The 25,323-nt window shown below is 44.1% G+C and overlaps 1 protein-coding gene and 1 long non-coding RNA gene across 3 annotated transcripts in view; one reads left to right on the top strand and one right to left on the bottom strand.

Moving 5' to 3' along the window:
* LOC138567003 (transmembrane protein 272-like) overlaps positions 1-15,379 on the bottom strand; it is a 343,482-nt gene extending 328,103 nt beyond the window's left edge. Inside the window, exon 1 of one of the 2 annotated variants that reach the window (XM_069644808.1) lies at positions 15,316-15,379. The gene's annotated coding sequence lies outside the window, so the exon portion shown is untranslated. Of the gene's footprint in view, positions 1-13,585; positions 14,008-15,315 lie in introns of those variants that run through there. The other variant, XM_069644807.1, reaches the window with a different exon arrangement.
* The window catches only part of LOC138567004 (uncharacterized), a 122,754-nt gene continuing 112,436 nt past the window's right edge, over positions 15,006-25,323 (top strand). The window contains exon 1 of the long non-coding RNA XR_011302080.1: positions 15,006-15,082. This is a non-coding gene — a long non-coding RNA (uncharacterized lncRNA). The remainder of the gene's footprint in view (positions 15,083-25,323) is intronic.

Here is a 25,323-nt window from a genome sequence, read left to right as displayed (position 1 = left end):
CACCATCACAGCGTATCATTTCTTATAGTATAGAGACTTGACCATCCCCCTAAACACATTTGCCTGATTAGTTATTAATGACTTCAACACATGACGAGGGCTCATCCCTCCATTCCAGCCACACCAGTAGCTTCCCTGCCTTGTCTCCCACTTTGTATATTCAAGCCCAAGACACCAAGTAGGCATGTTTGGCTGCGTTGGTGAAGACAGTGCGATAGGCGTCTCTGGCTCGCAATAGCAAGCGCTGCGTATCCCTGGAACGGTCTACCATGAACAAGCTTTCCAAGAGGAGGACCAGCAGTTCTGCTTCAATTTCTTTCTCATGTCTCGCCCTCTCTGTTGCCGCAAAAACAGAGATCGACTCCCCCTGTATAACTGCTTTCTAGCCTTCCCAGAGCATTACAGGACTCTCCACAGACAGGGTATTTATTCCAAAATATTCCACTGTTTTGTCCCTGAGCTTCTCAACCATGTCTGGTGCTAAGGATTTCAATCAGGCGACGCACAGTATGCAGCACACAATTGAAATGCTTATGTTTATTTTAGATTCAATATTGAGATGTACAGCACTCATATCACACCCCCTTGTCAAATACCTCGGGTCACAATGGACCATGAACCAGGCTGGTTGGTAAAATATAATATTTATTTATTTATTTGAAAATTAAAAGAAATCATACAATTTTTAATATGGGGCAGCAATCACCAATGGGGTTATAGGAACAATTGGAATGTAAGCAATGCACTTATTTAACCTTCTATTGACACATCTAGAAAACACCAGGGAATAGGAGCACTTTTTGACCTTAGGTAAGATAGCACTTGAGTTAGAATTTCCCCCTGCAATGTTCCCTCTGTAAAGAGCCGGAGGGGGTGTCTGTACTTCTGCTCTCTATATGGTAGAGGAGAGGCACAGAGGCCCCCAGCCAAGATTCTCTATTATTGGTAACGTAGTCCAGCAATCAAGGCCTAGCTTCTCAGGAGGTAGGTGATGCAGGTTGGTTCTTAAGTACAGTGTAGTCCCCAAACACCCACAAAGGAATGCCCACACACTGTATTGGTTAAGTCTTTATATAATTAATATTCAAGGTTATATATAATATCCCGATAACTCACTTTGTGCCCAGAAAATCAACAATGGTAAATATATACAGTTCTACAGTGGTACCACAAATATTATCAGATCTCATTAAAGTGCATCAACTATACTGTCAAAATGTCACACAGATCAATAAAGAGGAAACCAGCAGTAGAGAGAGGAAGGAAAGCAAGATGGCTGAACAACTGGCAGAATACTAGTCACTACCATTAACCACAGCTCTGTGTGGAGATCCCCCCACCTGGGCAACTTGTAGAATAAAGATACAAGCCCAGTCCATATATTGTTCACACTAGACTTCCCAATAGTTCTGCAACCCCAAAGTACCTGGCGTTGTAGCGTTCCTCGGCGGGGAATCGACGGCCCTTCTTGAGTGCCCTCCTTTTAAGGCAGGAGTCACGGGTCGTCGAACGTCCGACGGAGAACATGGTGAGCTACGACGGTGAAGTGGCAGCTTCATTCCTAGCGGTGCTCGTTGACGAGGAAGCGTAAACGTCCTGTAAGGAAGAGGCATGCGGGGCACCTCGGTGTCGATAGTTCTGGACTGCAAAGAGTTTGAAGAACTGTGGGCCAGCAAGGGCGTCGAGTCGTCGGTGTCTCTGTGGTCCTTGGGAGGCAGGAAACCCACCGGTGGATGCTGCTCGGTGCGTCGACGGTCAGGCCTTCTCCAGCAGGATACATCAGCCATGATGCGGACAAGAGCGTCCTTGGATCAAATGAAGTTCTTAGGCAAACTGGAGCACGGTGGCTCCGGTTGGCGACAGCGGTCGTCGACAGAGGCGGACAACAGTCCGGGCGCTTCTCCTTGGGATTCCGCAGCAGTCCCCATCTCGGGTCGGCAGCCTGTCGAAGGTCTGTCTACCAGGGAGCTTTGGCAAAGATCAGCTGGTGCACGATGGTCCCTCGTAGCTCGGGAAGAGGGCGCTTTACCAGGTCCTCTCTGGGTCAGTCCTTGGAGACACAGCAGCTTTCAGATTGTGAAGGAGAGCAACAGCAATTCTTCTCGTCCAGCAGGGCTTAAAGGTCAAGCTTCAGTTACTCCAGTTACTCGTCGTAATGGACTTCAGCTTCTGAACTAGATTCCTAGCAGTGAGAGGTCCCCAGATATACTGTTGATCTCCCATTCATTCCACTGGCTCATACTCAAGCATCCAATCACGACTAAGGGCATTCATGCAGGCAGGCAGCCAATCATGCACACAGTACATTCAGGCCATTCACTTCTCTCCAGATACTCACAACAAGTTATGTGTATTGGGACAAGTACCCAGCCATTCAACACTCCACACTGCATTCATACCGGCTTCAGGCAGGGCTGTCTCAGTCATTGTGTCAAACACCAGATACTAGACACCCACAACATAGACTGCGTATTCTTCACACACTCCATTCACCCAGGTCCCACCCACAGGCGTACCCACAACATACAGTCGTTGGGAAGGCTCGAGCCAGTCTGGTCAGCACTTCTCCACACTACCATATATGGAACTTCCACCCAACAGCCAGTCAGGGGAAAGGGACAGAGTCAGGGCTTCCCGGGACTTCGGGAAGATCAAGGTAACAGGCGATGGAAGGCAAGAGGCCATGGGGGCCATTTTGTCTCCATCAGGAATCTACCGATTCCAATGACAGGGCCTGGGCATCCCAAAATGGAGGACGCTCAGAGCACCAGTCAATTCAGCACGAAGCTGCCACCAGCCCGTACCCTGCTCTGTGGGCCACCCACAAGTGCCCAAAAACATAAACTAGGGGCACAGGGTTTCACCCCGACCCATGGGTGTCATAAGGGTATCCCAGGTGTCTGTTCACCAAAACCAAAGGAGAGAGCTGCACCGCCAGGAGTCCCACCTGCACTCCTGCGCGGAAAACACGACAGAACACATGATAAAAAGCAGTAAAGGACAAGGATACAGAGGCCCTGTCCCTCCGATGCATTTCCAGCATCACACCCTCAACCCACAAATAATCAATTTTGAGTGATAAACAGAAGCAGCAGGTAATCAGGAATGACAAATGGAAAACAGAATTGAAATCGGACCTTCCCTCCCCAACTAAGAGAGAAAAACAGATTTTAAACCCTGGCAATGCTAGAAATGACACTGGGAAATGGATGAATGTATTAATGAATGCAGGGGTGTTGCTAGGTCTGGAAAAGACCTGGGGCTACGCTAATGTCGGAACTGTCGGGACTGGGGGCTAGCTAGCCTTTTGGTTGTAGCTTCTGAGATTCTATCCGGGGCTACAACCAAAAGACCAGGGGCTATAGCCCCCTTAGCCACCCCCTAGCAACGCCTCTGAATGAATGTGTGCAAAAACCTTGAGACAAATACCATTCCTCACTACAGCAACCATGTAGAACTACAAACAATCACAAGCAATGTATAACCAAGAGCATACAGCTCGAAAATGAGTGGCAGGTTTTAAAACATGTTTGCAGCAAATGACACGTTGGAAAATGAGCAAACTTTGCAATTCCCGTCTGAAATTACCAAAACAGTTTTTAGTAAAAACGGGTGAAATATGGTAAATCTATGCAATATCTAGTGAGGTTCATTTTTAGGAAAATAGAGCAGAGAAGCAACAGAAAAACGGCTTTAAAATGGAATGCAAATTTTACCTAATCTGGATTTAATGACTAAGAAAAAGAGAATACCACCCGTGAATCTCCACAGTTACGTGGCCGTTGTAACTCTTCACGTGGTGATCCCTGTTTCCTTTATGGAAAATTAATTTATTTAATCAAAATTGCTACTGATTTATGTTCTAGCAAAATAAAAATGAAGAGAAAATCGGTGCTAACACTAGGAATCAAAGGCAGGGTTTCACATATAATGCTGACAATTTTAACCATATCAGGGTCAGAATAGGATAGCTTAGAGATTGGGATTGGACAAAGCAAGGCAAGGTATAGTATGAATTTCTATAGTTCCTATAGATACTCACAGTCCACTTTTTAGTTTTTGGATTTTGGACAGTCAGCGCTCTGGTCACCACATGGATCTCGTCTAACAAAGGACAGCCGGAGCAAATCAGCGGGACAGGATCAGCTGGGAAGTGACTGGTTACCGGGTAGCACTTCTGGTCACTGGATATGATAGGGCATCAGGGTAGCAGGATGACAGCAGCATGGAGTGAGTGGCAGCAAGCCAATCGGGAACAGGATGTCAAAAGTACCACAGTTTTCTCCTGGTTAATGGGAGATTTGGGAGATTAGTGTTTTTTTTTAATATATATTACAGGCCTTGCTGGAGAAGGATCAGCAATGCTTGGCCTTGTAGTTGGGATCTGGAGTCTGGATAGATGGAACAGGAACAGGAATGCAGCGCAGTAAATCAGGAAGAGTGTCTGTCTAGGGTCTTGTCAGGCACCCTTATTTATAGTGCAAAATGACATCATCAAGGTAGAGGCTGGGCAGGGATAACTATGCATGCCCCTAAACTACTTGGATTGGTCAGGGGTGCCAGTCTCCACCTTACTCTCAACTGATTGGATTTCCAAGGGAATGATGTCAGGTTCATGAGGTGAGTTTTACAATGTCCAGAAACTCCCAAATTTACTTTACTTAAAATCTTATTTTGTCACCAACATATATTTACACACTTGCAATCTCTTGCCAAATTATACCCACAGGTTACATATTATGTGTAGCACAGATAATTCCAATCCTCAGGTCTGTGCGACCTTGTTTCGCCTTTCAGATACATTTTGGTAATTTAAACATGAAAGATTTGGCCAAAAATTCATTACTTTTGTACACAGATGCAAATTATCCCCAGGGATGTATGTACAAAATGTTATGTTTGCAACATTAATACATTCCTTGGAATCTGTCATATTTTGTAACTTCTGTTCCCCATGCAGCAATGAGTTCTACCAAGTTTTAAAAAACAGCCCATAAAATTAAATTTGAAACTGCAAACATTTTACATTTTTACTAATTCTTGCTGCAGAGATAAAAAAAGTATTTAAGGTTTCTTTATAAAATAGTCTTTGTAACCAAAAGACAGTCCATTGTTCCTAGATCCCTTTTGTTTTCTTCCTCCAACTGCAAGCAACTGTCATTCCTTCAAGGAAAGGGGTGTTTCCCATCTTAATTGAAGGTTTTATTTCCCCTTAGCCTTGACAGGTTAGTGTCCCAGGACTTCTTTTGTCCCAGCCTCGAACACAGACGAATGTCTGACGAGCGTGTGAACTTTCTTTGTTCTAGCCCATTCAAAGTTTTTCAAGCTGGCAATTTTCATGTACGTGTCCTGGATTTATGGTGTGTCTCCCTTCCTTGGGGAAGTTTCATGGCTGGCAAATGGAGTGACTGTTTTTTCTGAGAGCTTGCAAATCCAGCCCATGTTTTTTAAACTCTTTAATTTCTTATTTCTTATTTTGGGTCCTGAGTTAAAACAAACCTGTGAAAGAAGATAGCGTATGTGTGTATTATCACCACTAACACAATCCCTTTACATTGTTAAGTAAGCAGGCTTTCATTCAACAATTTATTCTAAACATTTTTTTCTTACAGTCAGCAAAGTCCATTTTTCCACATGTATTAAACCTTGTTACCAGGGGCGAGTAATTGGGAAGGAAACCCAGACACTTTAAGATGATAGTGTCTTAAAAGGAACTAAAGGAGCTGAAATTGACACGTGTGCCCTTGGTCTTTGCCTCATTTGTAGACTGGGTCTAATTTCAAACCCTGAAAAACTACCCCCTTTGGGAGGGCTTAGTTCTAGTCTGTCTTTTAAGATCTTATTGCAAAGTGTCTTGCCCGAAAATAAATATATATTGCTAAATCAGACATATATCCTCTGTCTTTTAGGAGGGAGAAATACCGAATTTGTGGCCAATCTCCTCAAAGATATCGAGAGGGTTGATTTCATAGATATTCACAGAACAGACAAAGAAGCATTGTTATATATTCATTCTAAAAATGTCTTTGAAACTATAATGAAGGGGCTCCAATCTTTGAGAGCATTTGGTTTTGATTTGGCCGTATATATTTTTAAGGGCACTGCATGTGAATTGTTGGCAGATAAGTTGTGTGATCAACCACTCTCAAGGGCCATAGTAATTCAAGTGGAACAATGATCTAGACATGCTCGGGAGATTCAAGTGGCCTGAAATAAACCTCTATCTACTCTACCCACTAGTGATTGCTCTTGGTTAACTGGTGCATTGTCTTCTTCGAATTATAGGCATCAATTCCACTCTTCCTAACGACTCTAGTGATTTTATATTTAAAGGTCACTTTACCATCTTGTCATGGAACACTCGCGGAAGCAATCATTTATGTGCAAATCCTGCGGCTGGCCTCATCTAGATGAAACAATGCATTATCGTATTGCAAGAGAGATGGTTAACAGCCTCCCCTTTGCTGGATGTATATGTTTAATCTTTTCAGTCTGCTTAAAAGGGTTGGTGGGGTCGGTGGTTTGGCGGTCTGCTAACTCTTGTGAAGTCCTCTAAAGAGTTTGAGGTTATTCAATAAGTAAATGTTTGCATCGGTGTTTAAGCCACCCATGTTAGACCTCTTATGGAGAACAAAGCTCTTGATATCCTTTTTTTAAATGTTTACTGGCACATTGGAATTGGTAATTGTGATTATTTTTTGGACCAACTTGTATTGTTTACAAATGAGTGGAGTAAAAGACTATTAGGTGGTAAAATTATTTTGGCGTGCAATCTTATTGCTGAATCTATAGGTGTGGACGTATCCGTACGAAGGGTGCCCCAGTTAGGTAAAAAAGTTCCCTAAACAATATTTTGGTTGGAATTGACTAAAGGATTTAGGCAGACTGGGACTGTGTATCCTAAATGGGGCTATCCATGGAGACGTTCCAAGTAATTATACTTGGCATAACGGTGAGCTGCATTCTATTTTTGTAAGGGGCTGGTTATTTGATAAATGTAAAACCCTTAGGGTTCAGGAGTTAGCTTGGAGTGATCATTGCATGTTATCTGCAGATTTTGAATTGAGAATTGTGACTGAAGAAGGGCAAAGCACATGAGATTTAATAGTAAACCCTGCAGGCAACAGAGTGTAATGGAATATGCGTCTGGTGAATCGTGTCAATGATACTTTAGTAACTTGCCTGGGGGAGTCCTTGTTGGCTCGTTGGAATGTAAGTATTTTACTTTTACAGTTATTGATGTTGGTAACTTTATGGAAGATGCTTTCAAATCTTTAGTCTATCAAAATCTTCACCAACTTTTCTCCAGAAGAATCATTTACATGCATATGATGCTGAAGTAGCTGCAAAGAAAAAAGATATGAGAGCCCAGATCAGATTTTTAAAATTAAAGGGTAGTCTCAACTTGACCAAAATGCTGGCTAAGATTGGTAAGGTAAAATCAGCCTACAAAAATTGGTTTAGAGGTAATCCTGCACTTAGAATCCAGAGAGACGCTTAATAAGGCCTGAGACTCTGGGCTATTACTGTATAAGGTAATGCCCCTAGGGCCCATAGTTATAGGCCCAAACGTATCGAGGGCCTTAACTAAGTCCCTGGGGGAATTACCTTATGTGGTAATGGCCCGCATTTGAGGGGCTTGTTGCCATCAGCACCCCCACCCGTTAGAGTGGGGTACTAATGGAGGGGTTTTTCAGCCAAAAAAAATACAAAAAATGGCTGCCATGGACAGCAAAACGTGGTTTGTTTCCCCTTTCTGTGACAGCCATAGTAAACAAAGAAATTGGTCGCCATTGAAGGGGACAAGGGACTACACATAATCCCTTTTCCCTTTCCATGGCGGCCATTATAGTAAATAGAAAAAGAAAATAAACAAAAGAAATGGCCACCATGGAAAAGGGAGAAGGGACTATATGTAGTCCCTTCTCCCTTTCCATGGTGGCCTGAAAGAAAGAAAAAACACTGAAGACTGGTGCGTGGTACGCCCAGGGACAAGTGCAGGCTTACCGTGTGGTAAGGCTCGCAAATGCACCAATCAGTGTGTTTGTTTTACATAACCCGCGCCGGGTACTATTTGTATATTACTAACGTTGCGTAATAAAAACTCTCAAGTTTTTGGGAGGTTGATAAATGGTCTGGGTGTATCGCAGCCATCTCATCAGCTCAATGCTGTATCTGAAAGGATTGGGTTGCCCATTTTCAATCAATGTATTTTTCCCCTGTTATCCGTGGAGTATCGAGTCCGTAGGGCAAGATAATGATTGGAAATTTAATGTGGATTGTGATAGTGTTGAAGTGGTATTGAAGAGGATCAGTTGCTGGTCCTAATCAATGATCAACTCTATTATACAAAGGAAATCCAGCTGTCTGGGTCTCAATACTATCTAATCTTTTTATACTTTCCTGAAATGATGGGCCACTGGATTTATTGTTCCCATATTTAAGAGGGGTTGCAGGTCAGACAGCACCAACCATTGGCCTATATCTATTCTGAATGCTGAAAGTAAGGTGTTTGCAACTCTGCTGTTGAGGCATCCGGGAAAGTGGGATAAACAATCAGGAAGGCTAAAGAAATTGAAGACATGGTTTAGGAAATCGATGGAAGCCTCAATAAATGGTTTTATTTAAAAACGCAACAATCAATCTCTCGGCTGCATTTGATGCTGTTCATAGTGGTTGATTGTGTACTAAATTGAAAAATTGGGGAATTCCATATGGCCTTCAACGTTTGATTATAGATCTCCATGAAGAGTCCAATGTTCATGTCAGACTTAACCATAAAGGGCCCCTTTCTCTGAAAATGTCCACCTTCAAAGGGGTTAGACGGGGATGTACCCTGCCCCAATGCTTATTTAATGTATATATGTCTGACGTAGGGAATTATTTAGATTTGTTTTCTTTTGCTCGTCTGAAATTCCATAATTTTAAACCAGTATGGTTGTCATATGCCGATGACTTTTTAATCTTTGATTGTGCACAGATTGGGCTGCAGCGGTTGATTGAGGCATTTGTAAAATGTGCCTCTTCTAACTCCTTGAAAATAAATACAGCCAAAACCTAGATAATGCAGTATACCATGATGAAAACAATGTCTAAGTATCAATGGTGGATTGGAACACAAGCACTGGAGAGTGTAGAATGGTTCATTTGTCTCGGGTTTCCAAGTTTCAAAACAGCATAAGTTGCAGATCAAGGATTGGATGAAAAGTTGGCCAATGGTCTTGTCCAATCAGTTGGGCAGGGTTGATGCAAAATATGGACAATTCTCTGTAATTCAAATTCTAAAATGTTACGAAGGGAAGATTGTTCCCATGGTTTTACATGTGATTGAAGTCCAGAGGTTGTGTGTTTTAGAATTGTTACCATTTTGGAGCATTAAATTTGGAGGAAGGCCTTAAGGATCCCTCCCTCAATTTAGATATGAGCTCGGTTTACATTCCCTTACCTGCAGAGCTCACTGAAAAATGTTATCTTTTTATAATAAGATTTGAAATCCTTTGAAGGATACTGTATTTTGTGATCTTAAAACAATTCCGGAAATTGAATGCAGATAAATGTTTTATTCATTTTTCATGTTTTACTCTAAACTGCTCAGGAATCTTGGCTTGTCCAGGCAGGATTTTGTTGACAATCCAGAATACGTGAAACATTTACTATTTGTTTCTGTTTGGACTGCAACCTTTGAGGGATTACATGGTTATGAGTCTCTGAGTCGCCTATGTTGGGAGCATAAGCATGTGGGTGCCTTAGCTCCCTATCTCTCCATTTATCTGGATAGACAGATAAGGCACTTGTTTTTAAGGTTCAGATGGTATCTGTTTTTTTACTAAAGAAATCCAAGCTAGGTATGGTTCCATCTGACCAGGTCACCTGCAAATTGTGCAATGAGCAGAAAACCCCAGAAACTCAGAATCATCTTTTGTTGTCTTGCGAAATGTTACAAGGTAAACAAGAGGTCTTTTTTAGGAAATCTTTGAATTTATATACCGCAGGGGATTCTGAAAGTTTTGGGCATAATTGTTTGGCTGGGTGTATGACCTCAACTGTATTGGCAGTGGTTGGGTTTTTTGACTCTCTGAAGCTGGATCTGTTGAATCATAGTAATTTAACAGTGAAGGAATATGGGTGGAATATGGGCGCATATATGTTTTGTGATTCTATGTACCCAGATGTGCTGTATGGTGGATTAAATATTTGTATTGGTGCTTTTATTAAAGTAATGTATTTTTGAATAGTTTTTATGTATGGATAAAATGAATGTATTATTGAATGTGCTTTATGTACGGAATTAATGTAATGGTTGGCAGATTGGAGACATTATTTTGTAATAATTGTTGGCAATTTTTATAATTATTTTGTATTTATTTTTCTTATCATGCGTGTGTGTTAAAGCTTATTCTGTATACCAAATAATCAAAAAATTATAATAATACATCTTTCGAAGAAAATGATTTTTACAAAGGGGTTTTATAGTAGAATAGGCTAAAACCAAGATATTAACACAATTTGTAATTTGCAACACACAGTAAAAAGAAAGACACTAACCCATCACAGTGTTGTCGGTAATAGACAGTTGTTGAGAACTGAAAGGTGCAGTCTGTCTAACACAGCTTCATCAGCAGGACTTATATCAGGCATAGCATTGCATGTTCATAATGTACAAGAGTATCCAATTTTAGTACATACTCAACATAACCTAAACACTTGAGATTAAGTGTGGTGACAACAGTAATTGAAATAAAAAAAAGAACCGGTGCACAGAAAGATTAGAAGATAGACTCCAGAAAGATGAACGTCGTCTCAAGCTACTTGCATTTCGGCTAATTGGGTCTGAACTCTCGAACCCCTTGCTTCAAAAATTAGAGTTATTTAGCTCTCCCTTGCAGTATCGAGATTGTAAAATGTTACTTATCCGTGTGTGTGAAATGTAGAGTATACCAGTTACCAGCATGTGCATTTCAGGATTACGCTTTAGCATACTTCAGTTATTCTCATTTACCAATTTAATCCATTTGCTTGCAAAGTCCCGGCGTGACCTCTTGATATATATATACTCTAGTGTGAGTGTACATCCTTCACAAGAGATGCATAACTAAAGTGAGGGGCATCACTGGAAAATAAGTGTGGGGGCTATGTCCAGGGAAATCAGTGTGAGAACCATTTCTAGGATAAGATGTGTGAGGGGCCATCCCTAGGAGAAGGTGTGTGTGAGGAGACATTGCAAAGATAACTGGTGCCAGGGAAATGTCTAGGATACATTTTGAAAAGGACAGGTGTGGGATAACCAGTAGGAGTGGATGTTTCTACGATAAATGACTACATGAGGCATCATTAAGAGGCCTCGTCCCTGATGCATTCAAGACCAACCAGCTCCTTTCACTGCTGAAGAAGCCTACACTCAAGCCAGGCAGGTGGTTTGGAAAACTACCAACCAATTACACACCTTCCCTTTATCTGAAAGATCATCAAAAAGTAGTCATCCATCAATTGCATAAGCGATCTTTGAACATGCCCTGGCCAACATCCAACCTATTCATTAAGCCCTCCTCATCCCCGGGTGAAGATGATGCCTGCCTACTGGTTCTGCTTGGTTTATCCGCCGTCTTCAATGCTGTCTACCACAAAGTGTATCCCAACAGAATTATCACCTCTGTCATGTTTCAGTGACTCAGTTCTACAACGGTTCACCTCCTACCTCACCGACAGACATCAGACCATCCAGATTGGGAGATTGGGAACCACAGATCCCGACGACACCCTGAAACATGCAGCATCCCACCAGGCTCAATCCTGCCCCCGCTCATCTTAGACAGCTACATGGAACCACTGGAGGAACTCTTTACTAGCCCTGGCATCACGATACAACAATACGCATGCAGACCGAGCCCTGCTTCAAGGGCAATTCCATCAATGACATCAATCATCTAGACCCCTGCCTCTCACTCTTTCAAACATGCATGCCAAGCATCTCCCGAAAACAGACCCCATTAAGACATAATTCATCCTACCGAAGAGTTCTAGAAAACATGCTCCAATCGAAAAATGTATGCCGGAAGTGGAACTTGATGCTTAATCCCTTGGCTTCATGATTGACAGTGGCCTTTCCTCCAAGACCCAGATCACGATAAAAGGCCATTGAGGATGTTACCAACTCTCTCCTTTGAAAAATCAAGCCCTTTATCCCACCACAAACTTAAGAATCATCCTGCCATTTCAACCCCGGAAAGGGGCCACAATTTTGCCGAATGGCAACTTTCCTGAATGCATTTTCACCAAATGCTTTACCTCTTTTTTTTAACCACAGATGGTAAGTATGCGTACGGTATACACAGGAGGTTGGGGTGGAAGGATTGAGCGGGGTGGGCCTTCCCCCGCTTTCTGAGGTAAAAAAAAAGAATTAAAAACAGCAAATGAATTTGGCAAAGTTGCCATTCGCCAAAACACAATCAGCAAAGCCAAATAGATCCAGGGCACGGCTTTCCCTGCCAGAGTCCCAACCTCCTATCTGACCACACTAAAAGATATTCAGCATGCTGCCACCTTTCTAATCAAAGGAATCAATAAATATGACCACATCACTCAAACCCTCTGAGAACTACCCTGAGTATCCCCTCCAAGTCCTCATCAGATCCAAAACCTCATGCGGCACATACTAGACTAGGAGATAGAATGCCCCATCCCAGCTAGAGGAAAGACTCGCCATTTCTGGTGGCCTCCGCAGCAACAAAAGCCACGGCGCTGGCAGCCTTGAATCTAAGAGATGCAAGAAGGAACTAACCAGTAGAGAGGCCTTTTACTTCTACGCGCCAGGACTCTAGAAAAACAAGCCAATGGCACAGCAGATTGGTACCATCTCGCCTGCACTTCATGAAGGGACTGAAGACCCTGATCTTCAAGACCTGGTCACCCGTTGGCCCATGCTCCCTCCCACCCACCCACACTGTTGCTTTCCTGGTCCTTGCCTCTTTATGTCCCATCCCCTTTTTGAGTGATCTTCTGCGTTTCAGCTAAATTTCTTACTGTCCCATTCATATAAATGTAGCTAAGCAGTGTGGTGGACATTACAGGCTAACCACGCGAGGGGTGTGGCTAGAGTGGCAAGTGGGAGGGCAGCATCTAAACAAACCCCATATGATAGCCACTGGCCTGAAGGAAGTCTCTAGGATAACCAGGGCCAGGGGACATCTCGGGTATTGACTGCATGAGGACACATCCCTGGGATAACAGTGCTTGGGGACATTTCGTAATAGCCGGCGTGAGGCACATCTCAAATATCATCCAATGGGTTATGTAGTATGAGGGGACAACTCAGGGCGCGAGGTGGCATCTTTAACGAAGAGACATCTAAGGATATCTAGTTCGAGGGGACAATGCTAGGGCCACGTGTGAGGGTGCACACTGTCGGATACCAATTGCCAGAGGGATGTCCGGATCAAAGGATAATGCCCCCCCGTCACTTACACCTGTAAGCACCACGAGCTTTCCTGAATCCCTATGGATACGCACCGGCTCCATCAGGGCAGCCGCTCGCATCTCGCCATAGCAACGGGATGCTGCTGCCGGGTAACGCTGTCCGCACACTCACCCCCTGCTGCCAAGCCTGGGTACCACTGCCCTCACAAGCGGCGGGTCTGTTGGCGAGGATGATGGTGGCGGCGCCTCGCGCAGCCCGACTCTCACAACCTGTTGCTGCTGTTGTTGCCGGTGACGTTGATGCTGCTTGATAGCATCCTGCTGTCCACTCGCTGTCAGTCAATCAACCTGATGCTGCAGCCCCGGCGCCTCCCGCCTGACGTCCGAAGCTTCTCTTGCCACCCAACGCCGACGCGTGCGCCGCTGCAGCCGAGGGTCTGCCAGGTCGCCTCTCCCGCCTGGGAAGGGAGCTTGTGATCTGAGCGCTCGGGCCCGGAGCGGAGGGGTGATGGGGCGGGGTTAGGGGGCTGCCAACCGGAGCAGGGGTTCTCTGTGATTGTAACCGTGCTTCGGTAGCCACTCCCCCCCGTACAGCTGGAGCAGTGCCGCCTTCATTCTCATGTGTAACATATGCAAATCCCCCCCCCCCCTTCCCCTTATGCACCTCGGGTAATGAAGAACTTGACCGCTGGACCGCCAACCCGGAAAAACAACATGGAACTGGCACCCCGTTACCCACAGCTGTGGCAGCCCGTTCTGCCCATGTCATGTAAAGTTATGGGACGGGAATTACTGTGGCACGCACCTAAGACTTCGCAAATGCTATTTGAAGGCGGGCGTGTATTGCTACAGAAGCGCCACCCCAAGCCCCCAATGTCGCACTGTTCGGGCACCTGCGTTGTATGACAAGCAGTGAAAGCAGTCCAAGGCACACCGTCGTATTCTGTGTCTAACCACAGCACTCGTGCACACAGGCCCTGACGCGTCCAAGCACACACGCTCACTCCGGCAGGGAAGGCACGAAACTCTCCCCTTCACCCGCTATTGCGGGATGGAGCACACACAGCCAAACGCACGCAGCTCTGACAGAGCACCTCGCGTTGTCTTTTCGCACTTGTCTTCCATTCAGGTAATAGGGCCGACTCAAGGGCCGGAGTCATGATTTTCCACAGGGGGTAACAGTGAGTCAGGGGCGAGGTGCATCAGCAGAGCTCTGTGAAGTTCTAATCCTGAGGGTATATGGGGGGGGGCGAGGGGGGTTGTGGGGGCGCCTGCAGGAAACGGCAGAACTGACCGGAGTATTTGACAGTGACGGTCCCACACTGGAACTGCTTGACGAGGAGGGTCCGAGTTGTGTTTAAATTCCACCCGCAGAAAACGAGCAACATGCGTTATAATTCTGGAATGAGTCGCATTGCCATATCTGTGTGCACTGCTAAGCGCAGGAACAACACGGAGCATTGTGGGTCAGGATTGAGATGTGTGACAAAGCTGCGCGCGTGCTCCAATACGGGTGTAGCAGGCAATGGGTGCTACAGGTGACGCTTGAGGAGCACTGTCAGAGGCGGGGGTGGGGGGGGCGGTCGAGACACAAGCAGCAGGACGACAGAGCTGGGTGCAATATTGGAGGATCAGACAAGGAAGCGCCACAGGCGAGGGTTAGAATGCAGTAAGTTGCGCATGTCCAGCGGCGGGCAGAGCTGCGTGTGTATCCCAGGAGTGAAACCGTGAGAGGGGGTGTTTGGGCAGGCCTGAGCTACATGGCGGCCGAACGCCGACTCTAGCCCCCTGCCCTCCCCTCCCCTCCGGGCCATGAGTCATCCCAGCACACTCACGCCAAACACCGTACACACAGATTTCCGAAAGATGAGAAATACACCCCCCCCACCCCCACACACACACCTGAGGTGCGGCTGCTGCCTGCCTCCTACATGAGCGGGTGGGAGCAGGGGGTGACGGTTGGAACGCGGCCCGGACCTGAAGTGAAAACTGCGCATTAGTCACCACCAGTGAGCTACAAAGGCAGGCTGGCACAGCAGCAAGCCCGGGCACATGATGCTAGTGTTCGTGGCTGATGCCAGGACGAGGTGGGCTGGTGTTGGGGAAATTCCTATATTCCTTCCAAATGCTTTCGTCTCTCAAAGGAGTAGGTGGGGCTTGGGTAACGTCCGTAGACACATGCCCGGCCCTGATGCCCGGTTGGGTGGTGGGGTGAGAGTATAGGGCATGATGTACCAGAATATCTCTGATCAAAGTTAGCACACACAAAAGACCCACCCCCTCCTCACCCCAATCGTCTCCTTCAGAAGGCCTCATATCGTCCCCAGTCACGCTCCCAGGAGGGCTAGATGAGGGCCACAGCTTAGCCAATAATGTAAAAGGGCAGGGGGGTCTGATTTTTTCCCCAAAACTCTACGAGGTGTTGCTGTGGCTGCTGTTTCTTGGTATATTTTCTGATAATGCCTTATATTTAGGTGTGGACTTGATTATAGGGCAATGGCAGAAGTGCAGGGCCAGTATCCTACTGTGGGACAGTTTTTATTGGTCAAAGTGTGGCGGTTTGGTGCGTTACTTCACCGGGCAGTTGTACGTTTTGATCCAAGTTACTGAGCAAATATTGTTTAAAATGCACAATTAAGGTATTTTAACAAAACAAATCTCTCGGGCAATTCTCCAACAGGCTGTCACCAAAGGAACACATTGCCATTTGTGAATGGGTGCCACTTTTTCATTGGTACCCAAGACAGTGTTATGTCCCAGTCTAACCCTGCTCATCTTTGCTGGATGTATCTTATTCTTAATCCCATCCTTCAATTGCTCCTACACAAAACTCTCATTTGCGCACTCAAGGGCCCACCCCAGCCTTCCTGCACACACGCCACTGGCACTGTGGCATCATTTACCTCGCTTAATCTATGAGGGGGGAACCCTGGATTCAAATCTACATCCCTATAAGTAACATAAGAGACACGTCATCCTGTGCCATGCACTATACAGAGGGTCCATTTTATAAATACATTGCAGCACTACAGTCTGTTAAGCCATGCATTAGTGGGTCTTTGTGTAGTGCAGACCTAAAAGAAGCACTTCATGTTGATAACAATGTTGTCGTCTACGGAAACTAAACTAGAGTGATGTAAAGTGATTTGCCAAGGATCACATACTTAAGTCAAGTGGAGAAGCTGGGATTTTAGTCCAGCTTTCCTGGTTCTATAGTTTGTATTACAGACAGCAGGCTGTGCGTGCTCATTACTTAGTATGATGGTGCATAACACTGTGGCAGTATCTCCTCTCATCCCATTTTTAGTTCTACATAAAGTGGCAATAGTGTCTGTATAGTTGTCATTGGAAAGCTTCATTAGTACTATGTGGTCAATAAAGCTGACTTGCAATGCACCAAACCACATGGTAAACCAACTTGACAATGCAAACGTAAGATTCCAGCTGAAAGTTCAAAAGGGCACAGCAGAGAATGTGTATCTGAAAAATGAGTACAAGGCAATCCAGAAAAGATACGGTATCAACAATGTTCCTGTCAGACGCCACGCTGCAATGTCAGGAAGGAAAGTAACTGAATGTATTAAAATCAGCAAACTACACTCATTTACTATGAGCAACTATTTGAGTAGTTGACCCACTTGGTGAAAACACTCATATGTCTAGCAATTTATTAGTATGGTGTGTTCGGATACATACAGCAGCATATACTTTGTCACAGTTTATTACACGGCACACGCAAGCAAGCTAGGCAACTCCTTCCCCTACAATGAATGTGGCGCACAATAAAACGCTTTTTATTTTTTTATATATACTATAGATTGTTTTGAGTAGGCCTCCAACCCGTCCCGCACCCAACCTCCGCAAACACCCCGTGACACAATGGACCAGGAATCAGGCCGGTGTGTATCAATAAGATATTTATTCATTTATTAAATAACCAGTTACTGCAGCCACCAATGTTGTGGCAACACAAATTGCAATAATCTCTACAAAACAATCAGATTAAGATATACTATCACAGTTAATTCCTTTTTTTAATGGCAGAAAAGAAAAAGAACAATTTACCACACAAGGATAGCACTAGTGTTTAGCACTCCCCATGCGACACGCAACCCCCGAACATCAATGGGGCTTGATTCCATTGAATGGAAGACAGTGGCAGGGAGTAAGAATAGTGGGGCAAAGACATTTTTTTAAAAAACGTTTTATTGGTTAAACAATTAAACCTTTAACATTTCCATATTTCAATTTCCTTAGATGCTTATCGTTTGCTGTCGGACTGTTTATCTTACAATTGGTCCATTTTAAATAGCAATTTCCGACAAACCCGGTTTCTCTATTTACTTCACAAGTTTCCACCCGTCTCCGAACCCAGGTTCAGGGATTCAACAAATTTCTAAGCATCTATTGTCCGTCCCACTTTCTTCACTGTCAAGAGTCTCTCCCAGTATTCTTCTTCCCTCTCTGGTAAAATTTCTGTAACGTAACATCCCATATCCGACAGGCGTTTCAACCTCAAAGCCGGACAGTTTAACATAACATGTCTAATCGACTCCATCGTGACCTTGTCTTCACAGAACCTACAGTACGATTTGTTCTTCTCAATAAGTTTTCTCCTCAATTGTACTTCTCTGGAGGCCCAGATGTTCAGTCTGCATCGCATCAGTAGGTCTCTGTAGTGATTTGATGGGAACTTCTTCAAATATGGGAGAAGAACATTCAGTGTTTTCCGCTCCCATATAATGTTGTTATAACAGACATTTTGTTCACTAGTCTTCTCCTAAGTTTCATCCGAGTCTTTTCCTGAAAGTTTCTTTTTGCCTTATTTGGATTGTATTTCAAGACGTCATCTGAAATATTTAACTGCTCCAAAAGGCTTTTGAATTTATTCTTCCAGCATTGGAGTATGTTGTCTCTCTTTGGCGGCCCTTTGTGGGCCAGTATTTCAAATGGTGCTGGTGGTTGGTCAAGAATACATTTCCGGTAGAGAGACAAAGTTTTCCATGATACAATTGAAGCCAGGGATTGGAGCCTTAGTTCATTCCTTATAATCTTTACTGGCAGCGCGTTTGGTAATTTCAGGATTTTTCACCAAAAATATGCCTCACAGATACTCCAAATTTCCCAACGGAGTGCCAATAGTGCCTTGGAACCGTAGGTAATTACTGCTACCATCTTTTGTTTATAGAAGGTTAGGATAGGCATCAGGGAAAACTTCCCATACCTTCGATTTATGACTAGTCCCTGATTAGTTAAGGTCATTAGTTTTTCCCGGATCAAAGCATATTGCCTCTCTTCGTTGCTGTTTTTATTTATCCTCACTCCTAGATATAGTATTGTGTCCACCACCACCAGTTTGTTATTGTCAAGCGTCCAGGTGTAGTTTGTCTTTTCACTTTTTTTTCCCCGGCTGGATTTCATTGTTAATATCATGGATTTTTTAGTATTGATCTTCATACTATTTTCTGCTAGGTACTCTTTAAATGCCACTATCCGTCGCTGGAGGCCGATGGCCGTCTGGTCGATAAACACAGTGTTGTCAGCGTATAGCACCCATAGCACTTCTATACCTTCGATCTTTGGGGCAAAAGCACATACCCTTCCTTGTGAGGCCGTCATGTCGGCCATGTATAAGGAAAGGTGCCAGAGCACATCCCTGCTTTATTCCTCTGAAAGTCTTTATCTTTTTCGTCACTGACCCCTTGGCTGTTGTTTGGACCTGTATACTGGTGTTAGTGTAGGGGGCTTGGATGGCTTCTAGTAGGTCGACCGGGCAACCCCAGTTTTTCATCTTTGACCACAATCGGTCACGGTTTATCGCATCGAACGCCTGTTCAAGATCTATAAAGCCTAACTATATAGTTCCTTTTTCATCAAGTGTTCTTGCTTTCAGAATATTTAGTAGGAACAAGTTCAGTGATGAACCCACACCACTAATGAAGGCTGTTTGCCGCTTGTCCAAGATTTCAGCCTTTTGTGCTCATTTTTTCAGATCTCTTAGCAGTAGAGAGGCGAATCGTTTGCCTATTGAGTCCAATAGGGCGATAGGCCTATAGTTTCTGGGATCGCCTGTATCCCCTTTTTTATAAATTGGCACAATAAATGCCTCTCTCCATGAAGGTGCAATTTTTCAGGATCGCCTTATTGGGTGGAACGATGAGAATATTAGGTCTGTCCATTCATCACAGCTGTCTTTAAGCATCTTGTTTGAAATACCACCCGGCTTAGCCGCCCTGGAAGAACTCAGTTTTTTTTATCATCCCTGAAATGTCTTCGCAGTCAAATTCAATTGACCAAGGTTTTACATCCTGCTCTTTTTTCATTTATTTTCACATTTCCCGCCTCATATAGGTCTGTGTAGTGGTGTATCCAGTTTTCTTCTGAAACTTGGTTTACACCAATAGCTGATTGACAGAGGTCCCTGTTATTTATTATGTCCCATAGGTGTCTTGCATTTTTCATTTCCACTGCGGCTAACATTTTTTCCACGCCTCCCTGGGATCTTAGATGTCTTGCACAGTGTAGCCAATTTTTATAAGTTTGCCGACACTTCCTCAGTTGTTCCTCTTTCTCCAAGTTGTTATTCTTTTTTATTTGTACAAGTCCGGCTCTGTATTTTTTCCTTCTGGTAACTAAGGATTTGTCATCCATGTGCTTCCTTGTAATTACTTTCGTTCTGTTTGGATCATATTTGGCCTTGAAAGCCTTCAACAGCCATCTGTATTCGACCATATTTTGCCTTTCCACGATAGCACTGTTGTGTTTCTCAACCAACTTTGGTATCAATTATTGTTTAATTCTTAATCTGTTTCTGCCCCAAGATACTTCCATTTCATCCATCTTCTTCACGTGTACTTTTCTTATTTTCCCGGATAGTCCTGTTTCCAGTAGGCTGTGGTCACTGTTTACTTGCTTCTTGATTTTAAAAGTATTAACCCAATGCAGGGTATTACTTCCCACAAAACAGTAATCCAAACAGGCTCCACTCTTTCTGCATGACCAATTGTTTGCCCCTGACAGATCACCTCTGGTCTGGCTGTTTAGCATCTTCATATCCCGCGCTCTTATTTCCTCCATCCATCTTTTTTCTTTACCTACAAGTTGTTCGATAACTTTTTTCTTTCCTTCTTTATTCAGTAATTTAATGTTAAGATCAACATTGAGTATGACGAGTTGATCTTTATCCTCCGTCATTGACTTATCAATGGCTTCTGTGATGCGTTTTATATATGTTTCCACTTTGGGCATCTTTTCACTCCAATAGGTGTTAATTAATAAAAACTTAGTTGGTCCTTCTTTTGGCTCTGACTTGATTTCTATTTTCAGAATTTGCACAAAAGGATTTGGGGTGAGATGTTCCAGTACTTGTAGATTGCTATCCATCTTTTTTAGGGCCAGCAGGCCAACAAAGGGTTTCCCCTTCGGGCCCCTTTGGGCCGGGTTTATATAGACTTCATAACCCTCCCAAAGTGGAGTTTTCCTCAACCATTATTCCTGTATACATATGATGTCATATTTGCCCAAAAGGTTTCTTCCACTAGAAAATCGATGCTTAAACCCTCCGGTGTTCCAAGAGGCACAATGGACATTTTGTATGGACTCCTCGTCGATCTATTGTTTTTTCTTTGTAGTTAAGGCATTTGCCATCCACGTCCAGTCGTCCATCTTCTTACTTCCTTCCTTGGGGATCTTTTTGCTTTTACCCAATGAATTTGAGTTGTCCACCGTAAACCTCAATTTTCCGACCAGGGCTTCTGAAGGGGATCCTTCCTTTTTCTTTAGGTCACACAGGATTGATTCCCTTGGTTTATTTTCCGTGACATCAAATAGTTGTTTTCACTCTTTTCCGCTACAATAATATTATCTCTGCATTTTCCTGGTGGTCGTTTTTTTCCACTTTACGTTCCTTTCTGTCCTCTCTTGATACATTAGTTTTGTTTGTATGTTTCCATTCATCATCTTTGGCCATGTCAGGGTCCTTCTCTCCCTTTCTTTCTTTTTCTTTGACTCTACTTTCTTTTGAATTGTTTTGCTTCAATTTCTCATCCAAGGAGCCTAATCGATATCCCATCTTTTTCAGTTTTTCGGTAACTTCCATCAGAGTTTGTTTTATCCTGTTTGAATTCAAATGTAGTATGACCTGGTCAAACCGCTCTTCAGTCACAAACTCCACTATTTTGATATCTTCTGGTGAGACATTTCGTAAGGTTGAAATTTGACTGAAGAGAGTCATCACGTTTTTCCTATTTAATAAGGCTCTTCTGGGGCCTTTCGAAGTTGTTTCTAGTTTTAGATACCACCCTTTCGTTGGTCGTTCTTTTCTTGAACTCTGTCCAGGGGATATTTTCCTTTGATCCCTTTCAGTTTTTTGTTCCTCCTTTATTTGGTTTTTTGGTTTGAGCAATGATTTTTCCCAGCAAGATTGTTTACCCAATTCTTCATTTGTATAATTCTTCCTTTTTTGTACCAGTTTTTTAAAAGAGGTATCGCTTGGCTGGTCCTTTTGGTTAGTTTTTTCATTGATGAAACCAGCCGGCTGTCATCTTCCTTTTCCTTCATTGTCATTTTCCTTCTTAGTTTTTCTTAGCCATAGAATCTTTGCCACTAACTGCGTGTGAATCCTTTTCCCATTCTTCAATGACCTGCAAGTCAGATAAACTGATGCTGTCCCATTCCTCACCCTCCCTATTATTGTTCATTATTTCAATAAGATCACTTAACCCCGCGTTAGACTCCTCTTCTGACCATTCCTCCTTTTCTGTTTCGATATCCTTTGTAGGATTTATTACCTTGGCATCGGGGGAGCTACTAACTCACTGAGTATCATTTCTCTTCTAGGTTTTTTGGCACATTGCAGAGTTTCCCTTCTCGGTGGCATTCTCATATTCCTCAAAAAAGCTTGAGAGCCATTTGCTTTCCGTTTTTGGGCTTTATTCTTTGACTTTTTGCCCTTTTCTAAATTTTTATATTTGACCTCCAAATTTTACACCTGTACATCCTGGTCGTTTAGTGGCGCCAAAGTAGTGCCTGCAAAAATTGAAAAATTGGGTTTTAGTGTGGGTTTCCTCGCTTTTCACTATGTCTGGTCAAGGAGGCCGAATCATTTGCCTCCAGGCTTGACTCTCTTTCTTTGGTTTTGACCCCAGCTGCCTGGTTTAGTCTCATTGGGCCAATTCCAGGCTTTATTATTTTTGTCATGATGTTTTGTTAAAGTTCTCATCCATTTGCAGTCCTCTAATACTGCGTCCATTAATAGTGATTTATCATTTGCGTCTTTTCTTGGTAAATCGCTTAATCGATTTTGGCAAAGTTGAGTTTGCTCTGCTTCCTTGTCCATTCTCAATTCTAGTCTCTTAAGAGAGCTTTCAATTTCAGTGTTGGTTTCTTTAATATGTATATTGGTCTGAGCCACTACCTGCATGGAATCCTGTACCACTTCATATAATTTAAGAAATGGGGCAATGGAGATGGTTAGGGATGCCATGATCACATTTTGAATGTGAGCTGTTTCGTTTAGCCTTTCCTTTCTACAAGATTCGCTAATTAGCTTTGAGGCTTCCTCTTTGGTCATACCTTCTAGAATCGGCCTCTTTACTACTTGGGACGGAGTTTGGGTTGTTTGGGTCGCTGTTGGTTTTTGGTGGAACTGGATCAGCCTTAGATCAACTCTTTTATCTTCCATATACCCCATAGGTATATGCTCTTTATCTAGAGCAGCAACCTTTTCATTTATGAAGGAAAGGCTTTTTCTTTTCTCTCTCTCAATTTTCCCCGTCAATTTTGTGATGTCCTGCATTATTTCATTCACCAGCCTCAAGTTGCTCAGGTTTGCGGCCGATATGTTTTTACTTTCAGAGCCACTCAAACTCCCAGGTGGTTTCAGCCACTCCTTGATAGTCACATTATTTTCCTTGCAGGCTGCTGTCTTATTCACTTCATAATCTTCTTCTGTGGTCGAAAGTGGGTGCTCCCCACTAATTTCTCCACTCATTACCACACCTCCAGTCTCGCCACAATTTTCCCTTATTTTTAATAGCGGGGTGGAATCACCCCCTTGATATTGAATTTCTTCCGTATATGGTAGGAATATGTCCTTTATTATCGGTTTAGGTCGTGCAGCCTCTATTAGCTCAAGGTCTGCAGGGTCCCAAGGACTGACATCTTTCCATATGCCCTCCGATGACTCATTTTGGCTAGGGAAATTTTCCACAATTTCTATTTCTCATAGGGAGGTCTCTGAAACTGGTTTAGTCAAGCCAAAATGAGGGTTTACGTCCTCTTTCTTTAGAGGATTTGGGCTTTTATTGCTGGTCTCCCGGGCTTTTCCCTCCTTTTCGGGGATAGCACAGGTTAGATCGATCTCTGTTTCTGATTTGTGCCCCTCTAGATGGCCAAGATTCTCTCCTTCCGAGAGCAGTTGCTCCATGCAAAGGCAATTTTCCGGATCCTTTATTTCCTTATTGTCAGAGCCCCCCCCAGTGCGCTGTAGTCTTCACAGACGTCTCACTGGTTACTGGGCTGCCCTGAGCTCTGACTGGATTTGTGGGCATCTCATTGCTGTTTCGATTTGTATCATATTCAAGCTCACTTGGAAGATCTTTGTTTTCTTCCAGTTCATATCCCCCTTTGCTACCATTTGACTGTTCTCCAACTGGCACAGGTGCCACGAGTCCCAGTCTATCTGGGGTAGGAACTGAGGGCATGGTTTCATGGTTAACACCCCTGTCAGGTTCAAGGTAATGGGAGGGGTTTTTGGACCAGGGAGAGTCTCCGCCTCTTTTGACTGGGAGTCATTCTTTTGACTTTGTTCAGACTCAAAGTCTGAGGTAGGGACCAGGTCAGCCCCTACTGAGAGGCTCTTTCTTTTCTTTGTATTGAAGGGTAAACAAGACTGTTTTAACGCCGGCAGTTCTTTCATTGTCGGCTTCATTTTGAATCCAGATTTTCCCTCGACTTCTGGGAGTGAAATTAATCTTTGTTCTTAGGCCCGAAGTCAGCGTTTCTTCCATCCGGTTTCTGCCCTTGGCGGTCTTCGTCATCGTGCAGCTCCTCATGCGATTACCCGAAGGATATAATCAGTAGCCTACCACCAAGTATACCACTTTCGGTACGGACTGCCGCTTTTCGGCAGCACCGCAGCAAAGCAGCCAAACAGCAAAACAGCAGTTATCTGGAAACTGCAACAAGCCCTTTGCACACAAGGGTTTAGCGCCGCAAGGGTGCCTGGTGGTTTGCTTTAGCAGCTCACTTCCTGCTTTGGGTGGGTCCAGGCACAGGTGGGCGAGGGCCTAAGAGCGTGACGGCGCTCCCCTCACCCTGCAGCTCGTCCTTGGAGTGCTTAGGTGCTCTGGCGCACAGAAGCTGCTTGGGAGGCACAGAGACACAGAGGCAGCAGCAGCTACAGCGAAACAGCAGTTATCTGGAAACTGCACCAAGCCCTTTGCACACAAGGGCTTAGCACTGCAAGGGTGCCTGGGGGCCTGCTTTAGCAGCTCACTTCCTGCTTTGGGCGGGTCCAGGCACAGGTGGGCAGGGCCTAATAGTGCGACGGCGCTCCCTTCACCTTGCAGCTCGTCCTTGGAGTCCTTAGGTGCTCTGGTGCACAGAAGCTGCTTGGGAGGCACAGAGACACAGAGGCAGCAGCAGCCATATAGAAACAGTAGTTATCTGGAAACTGTCACAAGCCCTTTGCACAAGAGGTCAGTTTTAGTGTGGTGCCCACAGAAACAAGATGGGGAGCCAGCAAAACAGGCGAAAATCTGTTTTTGGAGCACCAATGCAAGAATGTTTTTTTAACATTCTTTCTCACAACTACTAGGGCAAAGAGATAGAAAACAGGGAATTTGCTTTCTTATGTTTAAAAAGACAGGCAGAGCTTTTAGGGAAGACTAATCAGCATACAAGGAGAAA

Source organism: Ambystoma mexicanum, chromosome 2p (assembly GCF_040938575.1).
Source record: "Ambystoma mexicanum isolate Mex_15411 chromosome 2p, UKY_AmexF1_1, whole genome shotgun sequence".
Taxonomy (NCBI): Eukaryota; Metazoa; Chordata; class Amphibia; order Caudata; family Ambystomatidae; genus Ambystoma; species Ambystoma mexicanum.
The sequence above is the reverse complement of the archived record's forward strand: the minus strand, read 5'-3'. Positions and strand labels throughout refer to the sequence as shown.